Here is a 13,145-nt window from a genome sequence, read left to right as displayed (position 1 = left end):
GGTACACAAGTACCAATGTACACAAAACACACTATTTTTTGTATTTTTCTGATTTTTCAATTTTTTTTTAATATGAAAAACAAAATAAAACAAAACTGAAAAGTAAACAGACAAAAACATGTTAAACAAAGCAATTGCATAAAACTAGACTGACCCAAAACATGAAAGCAAAATAAACAAGTAATGCAAACACAGAAACAAGAAGCGGAGAGAGAGAAAAAGTGACAGAATCACTTGGAGCCCTTTTCCTTCCACACCTTGGAAGAACCTTTCTGTTTAGCAGACCTTTGATTCGGCGGTAAGGGGGAAGAATTAAAACCGTTTAAGTTCGAAAGGAACATGATGGCTTTGAGAAGATCTCCAAGAAGAGCAAAGGAGGATGGAAACTGATTCTTGTTTCCCGATGTGATCATGCTGTTGCTCTGTTGAGTGGCTAATCACTTATAGCAATTAGGTCGAGTATGTCCAGCTGTGCCACGATGATGACAGAAATGCTGCTTTTTCTGTTTGGGCTTTTAAGTATTTCCCTTCTTAGCCCTAGGGTTTTTAACTTCTTTCTTATCCTGCTTAAGGGTTGCTCCTAAGATAGATTTACCTTTGTCTATGTTCTCACTAGCTAATTCATTTTTAACATCATTGTTCTCAGTTTCAGTATTATTAGCAGGAGGAACAAAAACAGTAGTACTAGAAGTAGCAATATTAGGAGAAAAGAAATCATAAGCTAAATGGTGAGATGGTTATTTATGCCTTTCTCTTAGGATTTCCTAGTCCTTCCCGTCAAAAAGAGTGATACAAGTGTTAAGTAGAAGAGATTACTTAATTTTACTCATCACAAACACGAGCCATAAAGCTCACTTGCTTAGTTATGCATAGAGATGCTCATCTAAGTTACAAAAGATACAAAGTTTAGAAAAATTTGTTTCAATGGCCATCCAAGGTACACAAGTACCAATGTACACAAAACACACTATTTTTGTATTTTTCTGATTTTTTAATTTTTTTTAATATGAAAAACAAAATAAAACAAAACTGAAAAGTAAACAGACAAAAACATGTTAAACAAAGCAATTGCATAAAACTAGACTGACCCAAAACATGAAAGCAAAATAAACAAGTAATGCAAACACAGAAACAAGAAGCGAAGAGAGAGAAAAAGTGACCAAATCACTTGGAGCCCTTTTCCTTCCACACCTTGGAAGAACCTTTTCGTTTAGCAGACTTTTGATCCAGTGGTAAGGGGGAAGAATTAAAACCGTTCAAGTTCGAAAGGAACATGATGGCTTTGAGAAGATCTCCAAGAAGAGCAAAGGAGGATGGAAACTGATTCTTGTTTCCCGATGTGATCATGCTGTTGCTCTGTTGAATGGCTAACCACTTATAGCAATTAGGTCGAGTATGTCCAGCTGTGCCACGGTGATGACAAAAATGCTGCTTTTTCTGTTTGGGCTTTTAAGTATTTCCCTTCTTAGCCCTAGGGTTTTTAACTTCTTTCTTATCCTGCTTAGGGGTTGCTCCTAAGATAGATTTACCTTTGTCTATGTTCTCACCAACTAATTCATTTTTAACACCATTGTTCTCAGTTTCAGTATTATTAGCAGGAGGAACAAAAACAGTAGTACTAGAAGTAGTAATATTAGGAGAAAAGAAATCATAAGCTAAACTGGTTCGATCGGAAGCAAATTACTGTAGACTAAGCATCTCATCGAGCTTTACACTTGAAGTCCTTTCCAACTAGGCTCTATCTTGGAACAGTTTTGCCTCAAGTTTCTTGGTCTTCTCAGCCACGAAATTATTCTCAAATCTCAGTGCTCCAATGATCTGATTTGCTTCATCAAACTTAGTGGAAATTTCTTCTCGTTCAAGTTCCATTTCACTAAGCTTCTTGGTGGCCAACCTATACAACTTCTCATGCTTTTTTGAGACTTTGTATAACTTTGCATAGGCTGTGTGGATGTCATCTTGCTCATCCATCTTTTCAAACTTAGACTCCACCAATTCCTCTTCTTCAATCACATCTTCAGCAATCTCTTCAGTAGGATTTATGGTGGCAGTGAAGGCATTTAGGATTCCATCATCCTCATTATCAGAATCATCATCAGGCTCAGTGTCACTCAACGTAGCAGCAAGTGCCTTACTCTTCCCAATAATCTTGAGATACGTAGGGCACTCTTGTTCATGTGACCGAAACCTTGACACCCAAAGCATTTTGGTCCTGAGGGAACAGTGTACTGACCGCCATCCCTAGCATCCTTCTTCCCTTTATCTTGGCTCTTAAACTGTGAGGAACTGGATTGCCTACGGTCCTTGTTGAAGCCCTTCCCATTGGCATTCTTCATGAACTTCTTGAATTACCTTGTAATGTAGGACTTCATTTTAGGATCTTCATTGTCTGAAGACTTATCAATATCACTACTCTTGGCCTTCAATGCCATGCTCTTGCTCTTCCTTGATTTCCCGATCCTTGCCAAACCCAACTCATAGGTCAGCAGATTACCAACCAACTCTGTCAAAAGAATTTTGTCAATATCCTTCGATTCCTCAATTGCGGTGACCTTGGCATGAAATCTCTTGGGTAGAGATCTAAGCACCTTTCTGACAATATTGGGTTTAGGAATGGTTTCCCCAAGATTAAAGGCTGAGTTCACTATGTCCTTGAGCTTGGCATAGAACTCATTAAATGACTCATCCTCCTCCATCTTAATCTCTTCAAAGCTCGTAGTAAGCCTCTGAAGGTTTGAATCCTTGACAACCTTGGTTCCTTCATAGGTTGTCTGGAGAATGGTCCATGCTTCCTTAGCAGTTTCAGTAGAGGATATTTTCATGACAAACAAGGGTCAATGGATCACACAGCAAATATTAACACCTAATCAGAGTGTGCCTGCTCTAATACCATTTGACAGGCCAAGAATGTATTGATTCTGTAACGACCTAAGGAAAAGTGCTAGCTACATCTGCGCTATACCTCAAAAGGACTAGTCACAATTGAGGCTCCTTATAGTTGTTAATAAAGCTTAGTTCAATCCAGTAAATACCCGATGTGGGACTCATCACACACCTACACACATCACACAATCAATCAAATTGGGGTATCACAATCTCCCCCACTTAAATCCCTAACATCCTTGTTAGAGCCCATTTTGTGGCGTAGTGTCTTTGAGCCCACATGGGATTACCGGGCCAGCTCTGATACCATATGTAACGACCCAAGGAAAAGCGCTAGCCACATCTACGTTATACCTCAAAAGGACTAGTCACAATTGAGGCTCCTTGTAGTTGTTAATAAAACCCAGTTCAACCCAGTAAATACTCGATGTGGGACTCATCACACACCCACACACATCACACAATCAATCAAATTGGGGTATCACAGACTCATTGTGATAGATTAACTAATTAATTAGCCAAGTTGATTAATTAATCAGATTGACATACAATATGCATGGCAGTACAAACAAATCACCAATTAAACTAAATGCAGTGGAAATTAAATTAACATGGGTGATTTTTTTTTTAAGGGAAAACCTACACGACAAAAACCTCACCGGGTGATTTTAAAGTCACCACTCCCAAGAATCCACTATTATCAAAACAAGCAGTTACAAGTAAAAGAATCCTAGTACCTTATACCAACCTACAGTTGAACCTTTACCCCAATACCCAATTGGACTTATTATGTAGTGACAATCTCTCATTTTCAATGCATGGCTCCCAGTACATGACTAACCAATAAATGCGCGGATCCTAGTACGCGACTTGATTACCAACTTGAGAAAGATGTTGGCTGTAAAGTTCTTCAGTTCATCACACGATGAAGTACAAGAAGCTCCTTGGTTACAAAACCCTATAGTGTACAAACACAATAGCTTCTTCAAGAAAAAAATGAACTAGAACAAATTCTGTCTCTTGTCACAATTTGCATGAACAAGACTTTGCTTCACACTCGTGCAACTTGTGTAACCTTTGACGGCCCTCAAAATAATCCTTATATAAGTTTAGGATTGTGAGAAAAGAAAGCCTAAACACACACTCACAGATTGGATGAAAAACAGCTCTGAAAAACTGAGTTTCATAAACCTGGATAGATAGTCATCTATCGAGCTAACTGTCGAGCCACGAGCTAAAACAGCTTTTAAACCTCGATAGATGCTAGCTGTCGAGTTTTAAAATCCAGCACTTTCTCACTTGATTGTTGGACAGACTTGCATGGCTTTAACACTTGAACTTGAAACCTTGTTCCTTGAAGTATAAAACACATCCTAAATCTACCCAATTACAAGTAAAGTGCGTTTTGTCAAATGATTAGCCAATTACATAAAATATTGACATATGTTCCTAACATTGAGTCACATATGTCCTAATAAAAATAAATTTAAATCTTAAAGATCAGTGAATTACAGGAATATTGGAGTTGAGAAAAAAAATTAGACATTGTAGACTTTTTTTTTTCTTCTCCTTAAGTAATATTGGGGTTGCAAGCTAAATTCCCTTTGTGCAGATGAACACTAGAAATGAGAGGCATGAAAGGATTGAAAATTTCTATCCTTTCATCCAAACCCTCTCATAAAACCCCTCTTACTAAATTGCCACAGTTTTTCAATTAAGTGTATAAAGAAGGAACACAACAATCATTAGACAAAAACCCATTAACAACCAAGGTGAAAGTGAGATTCGAACCTGGATTTGTAGTAGGCCCGCGGGTTGTTGGTGTTGAAGTGGAACCTTTTTACGTTGGCTTTGACGGCGAGCAAATCTTGATTCGTTGTTGGGTCTTGGAGTGCTGACAGTGGAGATGAGATCCGAGGAACATGAAGCCCAACCATGGGTCTTCTACTGCATCGATGGAGATGAGGATTGCAACGGTGTGGGTTTGGTTTTTTGCTCTTAGGGAAGAGAAGGGAAAAAGAAGGAACACTGATGAGAAAAGAAGGGCAACGGTATAAAATGGATTTCTTCTCTCTCCTCAAATGAAAAATATTATTTTGTCCACGGTGTCAACTTTTTTAAAAATCAAACACACACATACCAAACACATATTTTATGTTTTTCAAACATTGAAACATGTCATTTAAACCATGGTACCAAACACATTTTTTGTTTTATGAACACTAAAAACATGTGTTTCAATAACACTTTTTAAACCACAGTTTTCACATCATTTTAAACAACGATGTTTGGAATCTACTACTAAACGGGCCCTTAGGGTTTCTGGACAACGACATCACGCACGCTAGAATAGGTCTATGTACGCAGAATCAAGCTTGTTTTCATAGGCTAGATCATGCGTACGCAGATCCTTGTCCAGAAAACCCAAAAACATAGAAATAGAGTAGAACTCTAAAACAATAAACTAACAACCTAATGTACACAAAAATATTAAAAGAACTAAATGGCCAAACTAAACAAACATGTACAAACATAAACTAAGCAAAAAAACAAGAGTAAAACACAAAAGAAAAACAAAAAAGGAAGAAAAATAAAAAAGAAGGATTAGACTCAATACCTTAAACAAAAGCTTTCCAAGCATGATTTTGACCATTCCCCTAAGTCAAATCTATTCACAAACCAATAAGAAAGTGATTAGCAACGTTGAACTAAAAGGATTGGGGCCAAAAAATGTCCTAATCAAATAAAATTGACTTGAGGGTGTTTTGTAAAAAACTCCCTTTTAATTCACTATTTTTTAGTGAATCTTAGATTTTTCCAGTGGGATTTCTGTGTGTTTTGAAAATGTTCCATGTAAGACTTTTTATAGTTGAAAAAATGGGGTTTGGAACGACTCTCAGACGATGTGAGATTCGTTCCAAACCTTAGGCATTATTGTAGAAAACTTGCCTTTCTTATGCTTTTGAAACCCTAGTTGCGTACATAGGAATGTACCTACGTACGAATGCTTTGGCTTGCGTTCGAAAGCTACGACCTACATACATAGGCCGAGGGCCACTTTGGTCATTTTATTTCAAAAAATAGATTTGTTCTCAATCAAAAGATTATATTTTCCATTTTAACACTCCTTAAGTCAACTTGATATCTAATTAGGCTCTAAACTAGCTTTAGGCCTTAGAGTTTGAGCATCAATGGGGAACAGAGGTCCGAGTCGTAAGGGGTACAAAATGCGGTGTCTATAGTTGCCTCTTGAACCAGTGCGGGACTGAGACGAGGCACTAGCCATCTCCACAGAACACCGACTCCTAGTATGGTGTACTATATGAATGCCTCCAAAAGATGTAGGGTCATCACCACCTCAATCGAAGTGCCTCTGAAGAGTCCGCGCAACCTAAAGACTAATCGAGACAGTATCTTTGTCATTGCTAGACAAATCAGCTCGAGATGGAACGATGGCAGGAGCCTTCTCAATAGAACTGCTAGATCTCATTCGTCAAGACATACATGTAGAAGCAAATTCAAGATTGGTTAGTAAGCCAAAAATCAGTTGGTGATGCAAATAAACAGGTAAGTATGCCTAATCCTACTGCCTAACACATGCCATGCATGTCCATTCCAAAATGTTATGTTTTCTTAAAAATATCAAAAATTTCAAAATACCACTCTCTTGGGATTCAAATTCGGCCATGACCGTTTAATCCTATCTCTTTTTCCCCAAAAATATCAAAATTTTCAAAATACCTTTCTCTTGGGATTCAAATTCGGCTGCGACCATTTAATCCTATCTCTTTTGCATCAAAAATATCAAAATTTTCAAAATCACTCTCTTGAGATTCAAATGCAGCCGCGACCGTTTAATCTTATCTCTTTTTCCACAAAAATATCAAAATTTTCAAAATACCTCTCTCTTGGGATTCAAATTCGGCCGTAATCGTTTAATCATATCTCTTTTTCATCAAAAATTCAAAATACCTCTTTCCAGGATTCAGATTCGGCTACAACTATTTAATCTCATCGAGATTCAGATTCGGCCACAACCATTTAATCCTAATAGCCTCTCTCTGAGATTCAGATTCGGCCACGACTGTTTAGTTTCACCAAGTTTCAGATTCAACCACCACTGTTTAATCCTAACAGCCTCTCTCCAAGATTCAGATTCCGCCACAACCGTTTAGTCTCAGCAGGATTCAGATTTGGCCACGACCATTTAATCCTAACAGCCTCTTTCCGAGATTCTGATTCAGCCATGACTGATTAGTCTCAGCAGGATTCAGATTTAGCCAAAACCGTTTAATCCTAACAACCCTTCTCTGAGATTCAGATTTAGCCACAACCATTAGTCTCAACAAGATTCAAATTCGGCCATGACCGTTTAATCCTAATAGCCTCTCTCCGAGATTCAGGTTCAGCCATGGCCGTTTAGTCTCACTAGGATTCAGTTTAGCCACGACCGTTTAATCCTAACAGCCTCTCTCCGAGATTCAAATTTGGCCATGACTATTTAATTCTAATGGCCTCTCTCCAAGATTCAAATTCGGCCACGATCATTTAGTCGCAGCAGGATTTAGATTCGGCCATGATTGTTTAATCCTATGTTTTCCAAAACTACTCGCACTCAAAATCGCATTGTTTTCACATTTTCAATTCTCTTAAAATTTTCCATCCTTATCATGCATAGTCTCTCATTTTTACCTAGCTTTTCTTTTAATTTTGTTAGAGTTCCATGTATTTTCATAGCATCCAACATATGCAAGTTTTCCTGCGCTACTTAAACATGTGAGCAGATCTATTTTTCCAGCATCATCATGTCATAAATGACAAAAAAAATGTTTAAAAAATGTACCAAAAATAAAATAAGTACTAGCATGCTTTCCTACTTGCTTTGCCACTAACATACTTGCAGAAAGTAAAAAGAAAAAGAAAATAGACACTGATCTCAAGTGCAGAACTGGAGACTGAAGCTATGGACTGAAGTTGAAAGCTAGACTCGCTAGACTGCGACTTGCTCCAGAGAACTTTTTAGAAGTGAGAATTCAAAGAAATGGAAGTAAAATGGTCAAAATGAGGCTTTGGGACCCATTTATAGGGCTTTGTACGACCTGGGTTGCCCGGCGCACCTATAAGGGCCACTGGTCAGCATTGACCTAGTCAACGTTGACCGTTGACCTTTGACCCAAAAAAGAGAAAGAGAGAGAGAGAGAGAGAAGACCAAAGTTTCTTACCCAAATTTCAAGGACCAAGTTAGAAAATTTTTCCGAATCAGATGTAGCAGCTCAACCGTGTCAGGTAAAACCGGTCTCGATCCATGAATAGGGTATTTCCACACGTAATTTTAAGGGCAACAAAATGCGGAATCACGTTCTTTATTTGACACCTCTCATTACACTCGAGATGTTAGATAAAGATGAGGCAGCTGTAGATACCATATTTTTTTCGCCCTCAATTTGCATGCCAAATCCTGAAAATTTCAAAAATATTATCTTTTCTCCATGGGGCCACGGAAACAAAGAGGCTTTGGGACCCATTTATAGGGCTTTGTACGACCTGGGTTGCCCGGCGCACCTATAAGGGCCACTGGTCAGCATTGACCTAGTCAACGTTGACCGTTGACCTTTGACCCAAAAAAGAGAAAGAGAGAGAGAGAGAGAGAAGACCAAAGTTTCTTACCCAAATTTCAAGGACCAAGTTAGAAAATTTTTCCGAATCAGATGTAGCAGCTCAACCGTGTCAGGTAAAACCGGTCTCGATCCATGAATAGGGTATTTCCACACGTAATTTTAAGGGCAACAAAATGCGGAATCACGTTCTTTATTTGACACCTCTCATTACACTCGAGATGTTAGATAAAGATGAGGCAGCTGTAGATACCATATTTTTTTCGCCCTCAATTTGCATGCCAAATCCTGAAAATTTCAAAAATATTATCTTTTCTCCATAGGGCCACGGAAACATCTAGATTGACGCAGCATCAAAGCACCAAAGTGCCATTTTAGATCAAATTGACCAAAATGCCCCTAGTCAACCCTAGTTGACCAAAAGTCAAAGTTGGCTCAAAATCATCCCAAAATAACATTTTTCATGTTTCTACATCAAACCCGAGCTATTTGGTGATTTTCGTTAACTTTGACCAAGTTTGACCCAAGGTTGACTCCCGAGGGCACCAGAAACCCCAATTTTGATATGATTGCCAGAACAGGTTGGGACCAATGCCATTGCAAATATTATCAAATTCCTTTTCCAACCACTATTCATGGGTCAAAATCGGTGTAAAACGGTTGAGATATCCAGAAAACCGTAAAAAACACATTAGTACACTTCCTAAGGCCATAACTTTTGATTCGACCATTGGATTTTCAATTTCTTTAGTGTTCTAAAAACTAGACATCTAGAGCTTTCACCAAGATTAGCTCAATCTGATCCCTAGAAGGCCTTCAAATATGCATCCGAAGTCGAACCGGGATAAGGCCAGAATTGCTGATGTCAGCAAGCTGGCCGATAGCCCTACAAGGTGCATTGGCAGCTAAAGGATCACTTTTTCACTATAAAAGCCTCTAAACCCCTCATTTTACCACCCCAAAAAAAAAAAAAAGGATTTTTTTGAGCAGTTTTGGGCAAAATCTCTCTTTCTTATTTCTTTTCTAAACACATCCAAACACATCTGTTAGGACATATGTGTTTCACATGTTAAGAATATATGTCATGATTTTATGTAATTGGTTTATCCTTTGACAAAACGCACTTTACTTGTATTTGGGTAGATTTAGGATGTGTTTAAATACTTCAAGAAACCATGTTTCAAGATCAAGTGTTAAAGCCTTCAAGTCTGTCCAAGAAAACAAGCTAAAAGTGCAGAGTTACTAAAGCTCGACAGCTAGCATGTGTCGAGGTTTAAGGAAGCTGTTTAGCCCGTGTGCTCGACACCTGCTCGACAGCTACTCGACACCTCCTATCTGTCGAGGTTTAAGAATTTCAGAATTCTGATTTGATTTTCTTGGAATCCGTGAATGTGTCTTTGGGCCTTCTTTTCTCCTAACCCTAGACAAAAGGATTGTTTTTAGGGCCATCAAATAGTTCACAAGTTGCACAAGTATTGAGCAAACTCTGTTCAAGCAAATTGTGACCGGAGACGAAGTTCTTGCCCTAGTTCATCTCTTTCTCTTGAAGAAGTTGTTATGTATGTGCACCGTAGGGTTTTGTGACCAAGCATCTTCTTGATCTTCATTGTGTGGATGAACTAAAGAACTTTGCAGCCAACAACCTTCTTAGTTGGTGATTGAAGTCGCGTATTGGGATCCGCACAATTAGTTAGTCATGTACTTGGGAGCCATGCATCAAAAAAGGGAACTGTCACTACAAAACAAGTTCAATTGGGTATTAGGGTAAGGGTTCAACTGTAGGTTGGTAAGGTACTTGGGATTCCTTTACTTGTAACCGCTTGTTGTGATAATAGTGGAGTTTCGGGAGTGGTGACCTGAAAATCACCTGGTGGGTTTTTGCCGTTAGGATTTCCCCATTCGTAAACAAATCACCGTGTTATTTATTTTCCGCTGCATAATTAGTTTATTGATGATTTGTTTGTGCTACCACGCTTTTGCATGTTAATTAACTTAATCAATTCACTTGGTTAAATTAATTGGTTAATTTATCACAAGGGGTCAATTCGTTTTTGGCCTATCAACATCAAAACACCTTAGAACACCTTAGATTCTCACATTTTCTCGCAATCTTCAAGGTAATGTTCTTGCACATAATCTTCCTCTCCTTGGTTCCATATCTTGGATTTGAGGTTTAGGGGCATGGATGTAGCTTTTTAGCTACAATCCACACCCCTTTCTCTTTATTACTTTTCCTTACTTCTTTTTGCTTATAAAATGCCTTATTTGCTTTTTCCTAACATGTCTACTTGCTTTTTGCCATGATTTATCGCTTTGATATTGTTGACCTAGCCTTCTTAGGCTAGGATACGTCTAAATTTAATGTTTGTGCTTAGATCCACATGATTTTAGGCTCTTCGCCATGTTTATGCTTAGATCTACATGCCTATTGTGTTCTTTGCCATATTTGTGCTTAAATCTATATGTTAGCTCTTAGATCTGTGTTCATATGCTTAAATCTACATGTTAGCTATGCTTAGATCTATGTGTTTATGTGCTCCGTGCCATGCTTGTGTGCTTAGATCTATGTTGGTTGTTATGCCATGTGCTACTTTAGCCCTTTTGACTCTTGATATCTCTCTTTCTTATGTTTTGGCCCTACCGGTGGGGTGTAGATGTAGATCCTGTGGTCTAGGCCTACATCCTCACACCTAGGCCTATATTAAAGGGTTTGGATCATTTCCTTTATGCATATCCATGTTTGCATGCTTACTTCTATGCTTTATATCCACGTTAGCCTCTCTAGATCTGGGCTTTTCCATACTCTGTGTCCTTTGTGGGTTTGTGCTTGTGTGGTTACATCTATCCCTCCTAGGGTTTATTTGGATGTGACCACCTATGAGATACGCCTCTGTGGTGTTGGTGTGCTTGCTTTACACCTTCCTTCGCTCCGTGTGATGTTGATATGCTTGCCTTGCTTGCTTTATGCCACCCATTTGGCTTTCTTTACTTCCATGCTTCCTTGTTGCACACTTGCCTACATGTTCATTGATGAGAATGCAAAATGTCATATTTTTCTCCTTTAATGTTTAGTCTTCTATATTTATTTGGTGCCTAAATTTACTCATTATTCTTATATTTTGATTTAGGATGCAAATGGAGGCATTAAGTGCAAAACGTAGCTAATTGGGCGATTCTGGACAGCTTTGACATCGCTTCGTAATCTGGGCATAACTCTCTCATCCAAGCTCCGATTGAGATGATTCAAGATGATATGGAACGCCAAGACAAAGCTCTACAACTTTCATGTTTTGAGTTTTGAAAGATACAGGCTGAATCAAGGTCGAAATCGGGCTTGAAGTTGCTGCACCCACACTGCTGACGTTCTGGAATGTTCTTTTGCCTGAAATTCTAATACGCATATCTGATGTGGTTTATTTTTGGAAGCCTCCAGATCTGATGCACGAAATTTCCAGCTGAAAAACACCACTTTCCTAGTTTTATTAGGACTTTGTTTTATTTTTAATATTTTTCCATAATTAGTTAGAGGCGTAAATGCACTTTTAGTCCCTACATTTTGGGGTCATTTCTATTTTGGTCCCTACATTTCCATTTCACCACTTTTAGTCCCTAAACCAATTAATGTGTGTTATTTTAGTCCTTTCCGTTAGTCAACAGATGGAAATAACTGAAGTGACTAACGGAGGGATTAAAATATTATTAAAAATTTACTGTAGCACTCATCAAATAAAATTTAAAAAAAAAAAAAAAAAAAATCTAAAGAACACAAGAACACCAAAGAACAGAAACCCAAATTTTAAACGTAAGAACACTGGCACAAAAATACCAAAACTCGTAGATCCAAACCAACTGTTTAAACTTCCTTCTTAAACCCTCACTTTTCACTAATACTTTTCATTCTTCGATTCTTCTAGAGCACAAACTCAGAGAGAGAGAGAGAGAGAGAGAGAGAGAGAGAGAGAGAGAGAGAGAGATGGAGTCAGATCTCTCACTCTTGGAGATCCAACCATGACGAAGACAAATTTGAGCTCGACGAAGACATATCTAAGCTCGATGAAGGGAGATTTGAGCACAGAGAAGACAAATCGGGCCATGGCAAAGGGAGATTTAGGCAAGAGCACGACAAAGGTAGATCTAGGCACGACGAAGGTAGATCTAAGCGAAGTGAAGGCAAATATGGGCAAAGTGAAAGTAGATCTGAACCAAGCCCATTCTCTCTTTTTCTCTAATCTCGATCTTACTTGCCCTCTCAGCCTCCATGGCTAGAGCTTCAAGCTCTATAGATTGAAACCCCATAGTGAATCTTCGATCTCACCTTCTCTCAATGCGGACCGAAGGGGACTCGTAGGATTGTTTGGTGAATAGATTGAATGCTTTGCTACTGTGGTTTTTATTTGCGGATGGAATGGTAAGTCTGGCAAATGCTTGTGCAAAATTTGTATGAGTGGCTTTGAAATTTGTTGTGTTTGGTGTTTGTAGTGAAAATCTGGTGTTCACTTTAAAACTAAAAAAAGTAAAAATTTTGCTTGTTTTTTATTTGAATTTCAAATAAAGGAAAATGTTGTTGCTGGGTTTGCTCTTTGATTCTAGGTTTGATGTCGTTGCTGGGTTTGATGTCTTTGATATTCAATCTGGGTTTGCTCTTTG

This window comes from Quercus lobata, chromosome 4, assembly GCF_001633185.2.
Source record: "Quercus lobata isolate SW786 chromosome 4, ValleyOak3.0 Primary Assembly, whole genome shotgun sequence".
In the NCBI taxonomy this organism is placed as follows: Eukaryota; Viridiplantae; Streptophyta; class Magnoliopsida; order Fagales; family Fagaceae; genus Quercus; species Quercus lobata.
The sequence above is the reverse complement of the archived record's forward strand: the minus strand, read 5'-3'. Positions refer to the sequence as shown.